Source organism: Oryctolagus cuniculus, chromosome 6 (assembly GCF_051225735.1).
Source record: "Oryctolagus cuniculus isolate XC-2025 breed Fujian yellow rabbit chromosome 6, ASM5122573v1, whole genome shotgun sequence".
Taxonomy (NCBI): domain Eukaryota; kingdom Metazoa; phylum Chordata; class Mammalia; order Lagomorpha; family Leporidae; genus Oryctolagus; species Oryctolagus cuniculus.
This window is the reverse complement of record NC_142872.1, coordinates 21249952-21265357: the sequence shown is the minus strand read 5'-3', so window position 1 is coordinate 21265357 and position 15406 is coordinate 21249952. Positions and strand designations below refer to the sequence as shown.

At 44.2% G+C, this 15406-nt stretch overlaps 1 long non-coding RNA gene across 1 annotated transcript in view; it reads right to left on the bottom strand.

Moving 5' to 3' along the window:
• LOC100353408 (CDC42 small effector protein 2) overlaps positions 1–15145 on the bottom strand; it is a 103305-nt gene extending 88160 nt beyond the window's left edge. The window contains exon 1 of the long non-coding RNA XR_016236066.1: positions 14497–15145. This is a non-coding gene — a long non-coding RNA (CDC42 small effector protein 2). The remainder of the gene's footprint in view (positions 1–14496) is intronic.
• Between the last annotated feature and the right edge of the window lie 261 nt (positions 15146–15406).

The window sequence follows — 15406 nt, the reverse complement described above, 5'->3', positions numbered from 1 at the left end:
CTGCTTTTCAAATAAATAAATAAATCTTTCAAAAAAAAAAAAAACAACAAAGAAAAAGAAGAAGAAATACTAGCTACTGGTAATTATTAAAGTTGAACTTGTTCTCCCCTTTTAAGACACATTTCTTTTGCAAAAGGACAGCTGTTAGTCTTAAAATACATATCTTTTGCATACAACTGTTAAGCTATACACAAATATCTCAATTTCTCAGGAAATGTAGAAATAGTTACTTTCTTGCTATTTTATTCAGCAACAGTTAACTCATCCCATCCTCATCAGTTCTACTGCTATTTTAACATTAAACTCCTTGAAGTCAAATGCCTCGCACAAAACAGTCCCCAAGAACCACCCTGCTCCCAGACAAGAAGATTCAAAGGTCACTGCAACAGAAGTCCACCTGGGTTACATACATTTTCAGTTTCCTGATTGCAATTTACTTTAAAGTGCAAAGTCCAAGTGGCTCCCCAAGCTAGGTTAAAGTAATATGGTGTATTAGAAAGAAAGTGAAACAGTAATATTTCCTACAAGCCAAGTACTTTATTTGTGTTACCCCACTGAATCCTAAGAAACCAATCACACTCAGTTAAGAAGAAAAAGAAGAAAATCACCAAGGTTAAGAACTTGCCATACAGCAAACATGACAAGGTTAGGGGTGCAACAGAGCTGTGTCTAACTCCGAGGTAGCAAAAGGAAGATGGACTTACATTGAAAAAAATCACACCAGTTAGCCTATCATTCTGCCATTTACCATGTGACTAATGTCTAGACTTCTTTCAAGTATTTAAGTGCCGCTTTTACCAAAAAAACAGTCATTACTTGCAAAACATGAAAATGGGAGGGTAAAAATTCACAGAATCAAACTTCCAAAAATTCCAATTTTTTAAACCGTAAAATGTTTGGAATAATTTTAAACACTACTCTCAAATTTATCTCAAGATTGGCTTTATTTCCCAATAAGCACAGCTACTTATGTATTTGTTCATAAATGCAAGTACATCATGCACTGAAAAACTTTTTTTTAGGAACTGCTCATCTCCACTTCAGACAACTAACAGTATCATTTCTCAGCAGAAAAGGCCGCACCAACTACAAGGCTTTTTTATTTTTCTTTACCACATGAAAATGTTTTCAGCAACATATGCACCATCCAGGAAGTAAGTAGCACTATGTGGTAAGAGAAATGGCTACTGACAAAGAGAAAATGACTGCAGGCACCTGTGAGCAAGCAGTAATAAAACACAGACCAGGACAAGGTTAAAAACAATTAAGACAAAGCAAGACATCAACAATCTACTCTACCCCAGGAAGTGGAGGTCACTGTGGTAAAGGAAAAAAACTATTTAAGTTATACAACTCTGAATAGATAAGCCTTAAAAACTGCTCCTTCAAAAGTCAACTACCTAACAAAATTTGGACTAAAGATAAGGACAGCAATACTACCTTGCAATAGGCATCAAACAGACAGAAGGAAGCTCTCCAAAATTTTTCATCTGAAATTATTTTAGTATTAAGGTATCAACAGGACATGGGGCAAAACAAAAAAGAACATCTATAGGTCTATATTTTATTTTACTCTAAGACTATTATTTAAATAATTCTAGTGTACACAGAATCATGTATGATTTGGGGTTCTTTAAAATTTATTAAGAGACGGGGCCAGCACCGAGGCTCATCTGGCTAATCCTCTGCCTGTGGTGACGGCATCCCATATGGGTGCTGGTTGCTCCTCTTCTGATCCTGCTCTCTGCTGTGGCCCAGGAGGGCAGTGGAGGATGGCCTGAGTGCTTGGGCCCCTGCACCCACATGGGAGACCGGGAAGAAGCACCTGGCTCCTGGCTCCTTGCTCCTGGCTCCTGGCTTCAGATCGGCGCAGCTCCGGCCATTGTGGCCATTTTGAGGGTGAACCAACGGAAGCAAGACCTTTCTCTCTGTCTCTCTTTCTCACTGTCTATAACTCTACCTGTCAAATAAATTTTAAAAAGAAAATTTACCAAGAGAGATAGAGCAATCCTCCATCATTGGTTTACTCCACCAGTAATCCAAGGCCAAAGCTAAAATCAGGAGCTGGCAACAGAATCCAGGTTGTCTCCCATGTTGGCAGCAGGAACTCAACTACTTGAGGCATCACCTCTGCCTCTCTGTATGAGCAGGAAGCTGGAGTCAGGAGACACAGCAGGTATCTAACTCAGACACCCTGATGTGGGATAGAGGTGTCTTAACCCCAGACCAAAGAATGGCCCCATGTGGATAATGGTGCTAATGCATAGCAGGTAAAGCTGCCTTTTTTTTTTTTTTAAGATTTATTTTATTTATTTGAAAGAGAGTTACAGAGAGAGGTAGAGACAGAGAGAGAGGTCTTCCATACGCTGATTCACTCCCCAGATAGCTGCAATGGCCGCAGCTGCGCAGATCCGAAGCCAGGAGCCAGGAGCTTCCTTGGGATCTCCCACGTGGGTGCAGGGCCCAAGGATTTGGGCCATCCTCCACTGCTCTCCCAGGCCACAGCAGAGAGCTGGATCAGAAGAGGAGAAGCCAAGACTAGAACCAGCGCCCATATGGGATGCCGGTGCTTCAGGCCAGGGCTGTAATCTGCTGCGCCACAGCGCCGGCCCGAGGTAAAGCTGCCTTCTGCAGTGCTGGCATCCCAAATGGGCACTGTTTGAACCCCGCTGCTCCACTTCCAATCCAACTCTCTGCTATAGCATAGGAAAGCAGTAGAGGATGGCCCAAGTTCTTGAGCCCCTACACCTACATGGGAGACCTGGAAGAAGCTCCTGGCTTCGGATCAGCCCAGCTCTGGTTGTTGCAGCCATTCGGAGGATGAGCCAGCAGATGGATGATCTCTCCTCTCTCTCTCCCTCTCTCTCTCTGCCTCTCTCTCTCTGCCTCTAACTCTGTAACTTCACCTTTCAAATAAATAAATAAATCTTAAAAAAAAAAAAAAAAACAAAGAAGAGGAAATCAAGGGCTCCAAACAAAGAAATGACAAGTGGATGAAATTCTCATAAATTGATCAGTACACACTGTATAAATGTCTTCAAACATATAGTACCCATAAATATGTACTATTATTACATGTTAATAAAAAGGCATAAAACCTCGTGGAAACTTTAAAGAAAAATTTAAAGGGGGCTGGTTTTTGTGAGAGCACTTAGGTCACCACTTGGGACAATCACATTCCAGTGAGTGCTTGAATTCCAGTCCCGGCACTGCTACCACTACTACTCTCTTCCTAACGCATACTCTGGAGGGCAACAAGTGATGATTCAAGTGCTTGGGTCCCTGCTATCATACCCACACGGGACACGAGACTCCCACACTGAGTTCCCAGCTCCTGGTTTTCACCTGGCCCAGCCCAGGATGTCACAATCCTGAAGGAGTAAACCAGCAGATGGGATCTCTCTCTCAATCTGCCTTTCAAATAAATAACATTTTTCAAAATTTACACTAAAAACACAAGAAAGATTAAGTTGACAACTGATTTCATTCAACACTTAATTGAACATTTGTTCAGTACCAGGTGTTGTTCTGGGTATTGTGGAAAGCAATAAACAAGACAAAGGAAGTACCCAATTTCATTTTTAAAAGTCAAAAATGCATAATTTCAAGATCTGATAAATACTATGAGATAACCAAACAGTAGGGGCTGCTGTTGTGGGATCAAGGGTTAAACCGCTGTTTGGGAAACCAGCATCCTTTATGTGAGGGCTTTTTTGAGTTTTCAGTTGTTCTGCTTCAATGGTTCCTATTGATGGCAAGGTGATAAAAGACAGCCCACATATGTGGGTCCCTGACACCCAAGTGTGAGACCAGAATGACATTCCTGGCTCCTGGCTTTAACACGGCCCAGTCCTAGTGGTTGTGGGCATCTGGTGAGAGAACCAACAGAAAGATCGATGTCAATTTGCATATGTGTGTGCGTGTGTGTTTGTGTATCTCCTTCCCTGTCACCCCACCCTTTCAAATTAATAAATCAGTGTAAATTAAATAAAACAGTGACTAGAGGGTCTATTTTAAACTGAACGGTAAGGAAACAAGGATGTGTTAAGCCAAGATCTGAAAGACAAGGAGCCAGCCTTACAAAGATCTGTGAAAAATCACTTCAAATAGAACAACTAGTAAAAAAGCCCTAAGTAAGAGGCAGACAATGTGGCATGGTGGGTGGAGCCACAGCTTGGAATCTCTACATTCCACATCATGGAGCAGGTCCCATGCCAAGTACTCTGTGTTTCTGATCCAAATTCCTGCTAACATACTGGAAGACACCACATGCTGGTTCAAGTGCTTCAATTCCTGCCACCTACAGAGAAGACCCTGTTCTTGGCTCTTGGCTTCTGCCTGCCTCTGCCCTGGCTACCGTGGACATTTGGAGAGTCAATCAGCAGATAGAAAATCTCTCTGTCTCTTCATCTTTCAAACACACACATCAATCTAAAAAGGTACTGGGGCTGCTGTTGTGGCACACTAGGTTAAACCACAGCCTGCAACACAGGAATCTCACATGGATGATAGTTCAAGTCTTGGGTGCTCCATTTCCAGTCCAGCTCCCTGCTAATGCCCCTGGGAAAGCAGAGGAGGATGGCTTCAGTGCTTGGGCTCCCACACCCATGTGGGAAACCTGGACGAACCTCCTGGCTCCCAGCGACTGCAGCCATACTGGGAGTGAAACAGCGGATGGAAGAGTGATATCTCTAACTCTGCCTTTCAAAAAAATAAATAAAAATCTTCTAAAAAATGAATATGTAGTTAAGAATGTTTAAGCATTGGGGCCAGCACCGTGGCGCAGCGGCTTAATGCCCTGGCCTGAAATGCCAGCATCCCATACTGGTGCCGGTTCAAAACCTGACTGCTCCACTTCCAATCCAGCTCTCTGCTGTGGCCTGGGAAATCAGCAGAAGATGGCCCAAGTCCTTGGGCCCTTGCACCAACGCGGGAGACCTGGAAGAAGCTCCTGGCTTTGGATTAGCACAGTTTCGGCTGTTGCGGCCAATTGAGGAGTGAACCGGTGGATGGAAGATCGATCTCTCACTCTCTCCGCCTCTCCTCTCTGTGTAACTCTTTCAAATAAATAAATAAATCTTAAAAAAAAAAAAAGAATGTTTAAGCATTTTTAATTTAAGAACACAAATGTGTGTATGTACATAATACTACTCAAGAGAGTTGTATATGCTGTGTAGCTAGCTGCTAGTTTACCATGGAAACACTACAAATATACCTATGTGCTCTCTTTTTAGGGGTAGGCAGTAAACAAGCAGTGTAGAAGTAGTAGGAGAGGGCATGCTAACCAAGTGTTCTACGCTGAAAGTCCCTCCTTTAAACTCTGATACTTCTATTTGAGCTGTCTACCCAAGAATAAAAAATGCTAAGAACACCATCAGACTTTCTAAGTAATAGTAATAGTAACTGGTTTACTAAAACAAGTTTGGGGAAAAAATAGAAAAATTTTGACAACCAATCTCATTTGACTCTATATCCCTGATATTAAGAAAAAAGTATAATATAGTCTAACTCCATGTTAATCACCAACAACCAGAATTGAAAATAAAAAAAAAAAAAGGCTCAAAAGAATATGGGGCCGGCGCCGCGGCTCACTAGGCTAATCCTCCGCCTAGCGGCGCCGGCACACCGGGTTCTAGTCCCGGTTGGGGCGCCGGATTCTGTCCCGGTTGCCCCTCTTCCAGGCCAGCCCTCTGCTGTGGCCCGGGAGTGCAGTGGAGGATGGCCCAAGTGCTCCCATGCACCCGCATGGGAGACCAGGAGAAGCACCTGGCTCCTGCCTTCGGATCAGCGTGATGCACCAGCTGCAGCGCGCCGGCCGCGGCGGCCATTGGAGGGTGAACCAACGGCAAAAGGAAGACCTTTCTCTCTGTCTCTCTCTCTCACTGTCCACTCTGCCTGTCAAAAAATTAAAAAAAAAAAAAAAAAAAAAAAAAAAAAAAAAAGAATATGGGACAGCCAAAAAGTTTATAAAGTGATACCATCCTACTTCCAGATTAGGCTTTCCGTTTCTTTTCTTTTTTTAAAATTCCATTTGCTTCACCTATCTTCATTCCTTGTCTACCTCCTCTGACTCTCATCATTTTACTTTGTATTTTCACTTCCATACACAAAAATTGTTCTGAAGTTTACCTTTTCTCTTGTATATAAATTTGCTTCCACTTAATTCTTATAGGATGACAGGGTTTCAGGTGAAGTGAAATTCTGTTTCAAAAACATGTATACAGTCTGTTGTGGAAGATGCAACCATTCACTTGGCAAACCTAAGTGTCCACCATGTGCTATGCACTGTTCTCATCACTGGGGGCTGCGCAGTGAGTAAAACAAAGCTCTGTCCCTAAGGGCACTAAAGCATGACTGTACTTGGCAGGTTCATGAAATTTAAGAAGGCCTATACGGCTGCAATGGAGTATACCAAGGAGTAACTAGTAAGGACAGGAAATCAGAGAGGCAGGTGGTACAGATGATGGAAGGTCTTACAGACATTTTAAGTATACTGGCTTTCATTTTATGGAAAGCCACTAAAAGGTTTTGGACAGAGGAGTACAGTAATCAAACTTTCATTTTAAAAGGATCACCATGGTTGCTCTGTTGATAATAGAAAAGAGCAGAAGCAGCAGGACTAGAAAGCAGGCTACCAAAATAACACAGGCAAGAGATGACAGAGGCTTACAGAGGTGGCAACAGCCAAAGATAGCACATTTTTCCTTAAGGTACCTTTTAAGGTAGATAAAGGGACATAACTTTCACAGTACATTATTTGAATTAGATGTAGAAGACTAAGAAAGAAGCTAAGAATGCAGACAAAACACCCAGTTAGAAAAATTCAAAGATGCTGTTCACATTTAATAAGATGAGGAAGACTGGAATGGAACAAATTTGAGGCTATTTGGGATGCTTGTCACATCTAATTGAAAATGCTGAGTAGGCAAACAGATCTTTTTTAAAACGTCTGGAGCTTACAAGAGATTTAGACTAAAGATAATCTTTTTAGTTTGAAATAACATAATTCAAGCTAGAAAGGATGAGATCACAAGAACTAAATATAAATATAAATATGGAAGAGGTCTAAACGGAGCTCTCGAACACGGCATTATTTTTTAGAAGCAGGGACAATGAAAAGGAACCAGTAAAATAAACTGAAGATGAGCAGGAGCATCCCAAATGGAAAGGAAAAAAAGTTTCAAAGAAGACAGCATTATCAACCAAGTCGAATGCTGCCACTGCTGCTTCTCCACTGAGATGCTGATGATAAAGAAATGAGTAGGGAAATTTACCACTAATAACGTCAAAAAGAGCAGCAGGTATACAGAATGTAGGAGGTAAAAACCAACTGTAATGGTTCCGACAGACAGGAAATACTGGTGACAGCAAATACCAACTTTTTTGGAGAACATTAACTAAAGAAAGATGTGGCATTAGGGAAGTTTTTGTTGTTGTTGTGGTTTTATTTCGCCCTATCTTTAGCTATATGCTGGTAGAACTAATATAGTGAAAATGGTTCGGCTCATTCCCACATAGGAGCCTGCCATCAATACTGAAGAATGCAAGGAGCCGGCACCGTGGCTCACTTGGTTAATCCTCTGCCTGCAGCGCCAGCATCCCATATGGGCACCGGGTTCTAGTCCCGTTTGCTCCTCTTCCAGTCCAGCTCTCTGCTGTGGCCCGGGAGGGCAGTGGAGGATGGCCCAAGTGTTTTGGCTCCTGCACCCGCATGGGAGACCACGAAGAAGCACCTGGCTCCTGGCTTCGGAGTGGCGCAGCTCCGGCTGTGGCGGCCATTTGAGAAGTGAACCAATAGGAGGAAGACCTTTCTCTTTGTCTCTCTCTCTAACTCTGTCAAAAAAAAAACAAAAAAAAACAAAAAAAAACTGAAGAATGCAATGCCCCTGTTAAGAGGATAGAGCCAAGTAAAGAGTGGATGTGATTGTGATAGAAAAGCAGGAAATACAGACAGTATGGGTAAAAATGCAGGGAAACATTTTCTTTTGATTGCTTTAATTTAAAAAAAAAAAAGATTTATTTATTTCTTAAAAAGCAGAATTACAGATACAGAAGGAAAGAGAGACTGAGATATTCCATCTGCTGGTTCACTCCCCAAAGGGCCACAACTTCCAAGGCCTGGGCCAGGCTGAAACCAGGAACAACGAGCTGCTTCTTCCAGGTCTCCCACATGGGAGCAGGGGCCCAAACTTCTGGGCCATCTTCCGCAGCTTTCCCAGGCTATCACAGGGAGCTGGATTGGATGGGGAGCAGCCAATCTGAACCAGTGACCATACAGGATGCCAGCATCATAGGTGGTGGCTTTACCTGCAACACCACAACACCAGCCTCTCTCATCTTTTAATATACAGAAAAACAGTCAGCAGCTGAAAATGAGGAAGGGAAAAGAGGTGCTGGAGACTTGAAGAGAGGGTTTAAAACAGTCATTTGGAGGAATGGAGATTGAACCAGGGAAATATACTAGGACTGTCGGCAGTACAAAGGGCCCTTGTGATGTCAGTGCTCATGAATTTAGAGGGATACCTGGATAATGATGGGTTTATTTTCCTCAAACCATGCCCAACTCCCCAGGTTCCAGGGGGGACAAGATGGAGAACTGGATACAATGGATGCAGGGTTGGGGGCACCGTCCAGGAAAGGATAATGAAGCGAAGAACACTGCACGAGAGCTAAGCATATATGCAGGTAAGAAATAAGAGTGGGCCAGAGGCAAAGCAGGGCAAATATTCAAGGGATGATGGCGAAGAAAGAAGGCCTTGAGACTGGGGGAAAAAAAAGGTGGGGGGGGGGGTCATACAGAAATGCTTTGATGTTGGGGGTACTTGAGAGAAGGATTTGAAAGAATGTTAAGGCCTCAACAGTGAAACTATGTTGCATAAAATAACCTTAACAAATCACAGACAGTTCTGGTTAAAATGTTATTGAACTACCTTAAAGTGTAAAGCATAATCTCTCCTTGGGCAAGGCGAACCTGCAGATGAGGTAAACTGGAAAGCTAAACTGGAGCCAGAGAAGAACTACACCATAAGAATTGTAAATGGAGGTTCCCAGACACAGAATGCCTAAGAAAATCGTTTCCAGTACTCCTAAAGAGTCAGCTGTGGACAACCTGCTCAAATCAGCAAAAATGCCAGATCACAATCAGACAAGCTGCATTAAAACCATACCTTTCTCCCCATAACCTCTTGTCCTCACTGGGCTAAACTCTGAACAGGTAAGGAAACCATTTTTGAGGAGTTGGCAAACTAAAAAGAGAAGCTGATTCGGATTCTTTCTCCAAAGCCAGCTTGCAGGTCTGAGCTGGAGCAGAACAGTTCTAACTTGTCTAGGAGTGTGAACAATAATTAATATACCAACCTGTACCTTTTAATAACCAAAGATTATTATTGACAAGTGACCATATGACTTATAACCTCAAAGGGACTGGAAAAAGTTGTATGATCTGTTTAACAGTTCATCCAGTGGCAGAGAAAAGATCAGCTTGTAGAGATGGTTTGAAGGCACAGTTAGAAGAGTGAAAAGTTGTTTTCCACTTAAAACCTATCACCTATCAAGCCCCAGTTCCACAGATATCCATAATTTCCCATGATCTACACAACACAGAATATACACAATAGGACTCAAGAGCTTCCTTAGCCCTGGCAGCTCATGACAAGAGCCTCGGGTGATCATTGACGTCATAAATAAGAGTGTCAATTGTTAAATCAACAACAGGAGTCACTGTGCACTTGCTCCCCATGTAGGATCTCTGTTCTTAATGTGTTGTATTATGAGAATTAATGGCAAAGCTAGTCTTCAAACAGTACTTTATACTTTGTGTGTCTGTGTGGGTGCAAACTGTTGAAATCTTTACTTTGTATATAGTTGATCTTCTGTATATAAAGATAATTAAAATGAATATTAATGAAGAATGGAATTGGAGAGGGAGAGGGAGGTGGGATGGGTTGGGGTGGGAGGAAGGTTATGGGGGAAAGAACCGCTATAATCCAAAAGTTGTACTTAGGAATTTTATGTTTATTAAAGCTTTCTATAAAAAAGTAAAAATAAAAAAACAAAATACACACAATAATGTAGTAAAAATTCATTTTACTTAAGCAAAAAGTGAGGACTTTATTAATTCAAATTAAAAAATGTATGTTTTAGTATAAGATGATTTTAAAAAATCTGATAGTAAAGATTTTCTAGGAAATCTTAGAACAAATTCCTAAGTGCGTTAGCAACAAAATGGAAATATCAGGACTTACCATTTGCAAAGGCATCTAGATTTCATGCGGACTTATCTAATGCTTTCTAGGCAAAAGAAGTGTATTTGTCTTTTAATTTTGATTTTTAAAAGATTTATTTGATAGAGTCACACAGAGAGAGAGAGGAGAGAGAGAGAGAGAGAGAGAGAGAGAGAGGTACTCCATCAAATGGTTCACTCCCTAATTAGCCACAACAGCTGGTGCTACGCTGAATTCAGGAGCCAGGAGCTTCCTCCGGGTCTCCCACGTGGGTGCAGATGCCCACGGACTTGGGCCATCTTCTGCTTTCCCAGGCCATAGCAGAGAGCTGGATTGGAAGTGGAGCAGCCAGGTCTGGAACTGGCGCTCAAATGGGATGCTGATACTTCAGGCCAGGGCGTTAACCTGATGCGCCACAGCGCCAGCCCCTAATTTTGATTTTTTTAATGAATTTATTTGAAAGGCAAAAGGACAGAGAGTTCTCATCCACTGATTCATCTGCCAAATGCCTACAATTGTACAGACATCACTGAACCTGAACCCCAGGTGTAAGCCAGAACAGAATTCAATCCAGGTCTCCTACGTGGATGGCAGGAACCCAATTGCTGGAGCCTTCACTGCCAACGTCCAGGGTCTGCATTAGCAGGAAGCTGGAGGCAGAAGCTAAAGGCAGGCATCAAGTTGAGGCACTCCAATCTAAGAAGCAGTTGTCTTAACAGCTAAAGCAAACACCCACCACAGGAGTTTGTTTTACTATAATCAATTTTGACTAACATACATTTACAGTTATTTTATAAAGTCAGGATAAAATTAAGTTACTAGCAAGTCTTTTTTGGCATTTGAGAAGCTCTTTTTAAGATGGGGATCTCAGAGCAGATTCAGCAAAATCCTGCTAATGTTCATTATTTGTTATAATTACAGAAAGGTCTATTACACTTAAGCTTTGCTGAGGCACCAGGATGTATAAAGTTAATAATTAATGAGCCAAATTCCAAGTTTTTCCAGATAGCATGGAAGAAAATGTTAAATATCCTTATCTAACTAGTTGGTAAGCACAGACAACCTAAAATTTCCCCCTGCAATCTAAATCACTACTAACATTTAACATTCAGTAAAGCGCAAAATACTTTTCTCAAAAACTGAAATTAACACTGCAACAGATCAAAACCAATATGCATTTTCAACTGTGAGAAAAATCTTATAAAACCTTAATATCTCAAAATCCTAAAATAGAAATCCAAACACTTCCATGATTTTAAAAGACAATCCAAAAAATAACAATCTATCCTAGACAATCTAAGAAATCAGTTTTTTATAAAGCACTTTTGAAAACGTTTAATACAAACACTAATTGAGAAACTCTCACAACCTATACAGATGAATCAGGGCACAGCTGCAACATGTCACATCAGCATTGTTCTTAATCACTTTATTAATCATATCTGACACAAGAAACTACTCTAAATCATTCTAAAGGGCCCTGTCAACAAATGAATGATCCCTACACTCACATACTCCAAAAAGAGCCACCAACATTTCAAGTACTCCCACATTTATAAAATGGGATAATCCATTTATTTAGCCTTAAAAAATATGAACTACTCAAGGTGGGAATAACACTTTGAAAACAGACTTTTTAAAAGAACAAAAATTAAAAAAAAAAAAGAACAAAAATTACCATTCTGAATAATGTCTTGAAAAAAATCACTGACATGTCTCAATGTTGCTGACTATCAAGAATTCCCAAGTGGTTACGCGACTCCCACCCACCCACCACGCCAAGCACTTGTTAACAACACAGTTTGCTCATTTACTGCTATGTTTCTCAGCAATACCAGACCCAGCGCTGTGTTTCAGGTAACTCTTCCTACACTACAGTGTTCAAAGTAAACTATTATGACTCTCTACCACTAAAATCTGAGAGATGACTTTGCTCATTATTCCTAGAAACAGCCATATAAAGCTAACAGCCAGTACATCTAAAATGTAAAAGTTCTTTCTGAACAAACTAATTACCTAGAACAATGTACAAAGTGTAAGTATTGATAAGGCAAAAGGGCACATATATTCAAAAGCTAAATGTAAAACAATTAGTTGCCTACATTATTCTGTAATGATTACGGCTGACTTTGGAGTGCATTAATTTAGACTCTGAAGGGGCCAAACAAAATGAATAAACACAGTCACATCATTTAAAAATGGAGATACATTCTGAGAAATACATCCTCAGGTGGTTTTGTGGGAACATCATAGAGAATAATTACAGAAAGCTAGGCCTCTCAGGGGACATGTAGTTTACTGTCAATCATAAGGGCCTTACTTGGTACACACCTGTATTGTTTTCTAAACATATGTAAATATGCATAGACAAACCAATCTTATGTTCAGAATACATTCAATACAAATCTTCCCCTCTTTCTAATAAGGCTTTTTTTCCCCTTACACTTTTAATACTAGAGGGAAAGTCCAACTATGGAACCACAAGTTACTATAACCCTTCCCTTTTCAGCTCTATCAAGTCAACACCATATTTGTCAATCAAAAGGCCAAAAGAAAATCCCTGAAGAGGTGCTTTATTTAAAGCACTTTATATAGTAAATGAATCCACTTCATCTTTTGGGATTTTTAAAAATGGAAAATGCTGTTATTCCAAAGATTATTTACAGAAAACAGAACTACAAGTGCATTACCCTTCAACAAATACACTGCACCAACACCTCCTAATAGGAAATTTTCAGAATAAAAATACTGCTTTGTTAAACCTCTTCCTCCCTTCATCTTAAAATGTAGATTTTATTAAGCTGACATTATGAAAGTGTAACCAAATAATTTTAGCCTTAAAAAGTTACTTATTAACCTTTAAAAAGGCTGTTATGAATTTACACTTCCTGCAGTTCCCCCGCCATCTTCCCGGACTCAAGCAGGCACCCGCGGTGTAAGAAGTCAGTCCCCACTTGCAAGCTCCAGAAAAAGGACAGACATCCACGCTCAAGTGTAGGAGGGTAGTCACGGGTTTTGTTCACCCCAGCAACTCAGCATGCAACACAGGTCTCACCTCCCGGTAGTTGCTTAAAGACTATGTGCCCAGCACACGGTTACATTTAATCACATTAGGACACCGGCTTTTTCCCAAGTCCTCCCTTACTCAAGAAGACGCACACGACCTTACCACAATCCCTCATCAGCACTTCAACTTCTTTACTCATAGTGAAATAGCTGATTCTCAAAATACCACCCTCGCATCTCTTTATCTTCTCGGTTATTTTCAAAAGAAATTAAATACACAGATTTTTTTAAGAGACAGAAAATGCGTAACAATTTTTCTCAAAATGCGAAATTCCACATTGCAAACGTATTTTGTTTGTAATCCTGATGACAACTGATTATTCATCAACACTTATGTGTTGGGCAAAAACCAAAACCAAGAATATAAACAAAACTAAGTGTTGTTTCCCAACCTTTCTTCCTGAAGTCTGAGTATTACCAGATGGGAGACGAGCTTTGATGTTTCAGGATTCATTCATTCGCTTCCCCGACACTGTACCAAGCACCTACCCCGTGCCAGGCCCTTTAACAACACGTTTCAGTTGTGTCCAGCGGCAGCCACCGCCGAATTCCCGCACACAGAGCCGATCCTCTGGAGCAACTGCGGCTGAGGACCGGACACGCGGAGTCAGCCGCCCGCGGCCGCCGTCGCCTACCGCCTGCCGCATCCGCGAGCCGCCACCTACCACACCCGGCACCCAAAATCACACCCCAGGCGGCAGGCGCCGGCCAGGACAACCTGTACGAGTGGCCGGGCTCCTCCGAGGCGGCTGCCGGGGTGCGTTCCGCCCGGGGCGCCTCAGCGATCGCGGGCCGGGGGTCCCCGCGCCGCGCCGCTCACCTGGAGGACGCGGGCCCCCTCGGCCTGCCCCTCGCCGCACCCTCCCGACGCGACCCGCAGAATCCGGGGAGGGGTCTGCCCCGCCGTTTCGCAGCCAGCTGGCGGGAGGGCTTGGCTGCCTCAGTCGCCGCCTGCTGGGAATTTCGAACTGAGCCGTCACCGTCTCCTCAGAGCGAGAGGCAGAACAGCCAAAAAGGCAGGGACCCCGGGCTGAGGACCTCGCCCAGACCTGAAAATGGAGCCGCAGGCTCAGCCCACAACCCGCAGCGCGCGGCGGCCAGGGCCGGGCCGCGCTCGCCCCGGAGCCCTCGGGGCGCTGGTTCGGGGCTTCAGGACCCCGCCTAAAGAGCCGCGAAGGAAAGGCGCGAGGGCCGGCGCGGGACTCACCGCTGCCTTTGTCTCGGCCGCCCGCTCCGGCCGCAGCCGCTCTCGGTGCCGGCTCCGCGGCTCCTGCCACCCCCACGCCCGCAGCTGCGCTCCCCAGCGCGCTCGCCGCTTCCTGGCCCCGCCCTCCCCGCCCAGCCTCGCGCGCGGGCGGGCGGAGCTGGAGGCGGCGCGCGCTCCCACAGCGGCGGGAGGGCGGGGCGTCGCCGCGCAGCTGCGGCAGCCGCGACGCCGGCCCCGCCCACGGCCAGGCCAGGCCCCGCCCCCGTCCCGCACGTCGCCGCCTCCGGGATGGGTCGGCGGGTGAGCTGCGGGACCCCTCGGCGGCTCGCCCAGCGTGGGCTAGGAAGCCGCGTCGGGGGCGACCGGAGATTCGGGGGCTGGGGCTGCGGCCGTCGCGGGTGAGGCCGCGGCGCTGGAAGATGGCGACCAAGGCTGGGCGCGCGGGAGCCTCTTCCCACCTTAGTCGGGGGGACTCGCTCCCGCGGCCCGGCGAGGGAGGGTCGCCGCAGGACGCGCGCTGGGGCTGGGGGCCGAGGAGAGGCGGATCTCCCGAAGCCCTTGGGCCGCCGTTCGTTTCATGAACGTGGAAGGCGGCAGCATCTGGAATCAGGGACTTGCTGGAGGCGGAGAGCATCCACCTGGCATTCAAAAGGTGTGCTGGGCCTCCGTGCCTCTGGCTGTGTGTTAAGCACGTGACGTGGGAAAGGGGGAGAGCCTAACACCCCTGAGGCAAGCCTGGGGCCGCGCTGCTTTGAGCTTGATGCGGTGATGCATCGCAGGTGATGACTGGGCGTGTTTCCAGTTAGGCCAGAACACCATGCCATCCTCGAAGAAGGCCTGCTGGTTGTACATTCTAGATAAATCAGGAAGGGGGAGTTTAGCCTAGTGGTGAATATACTCACATCCCGTT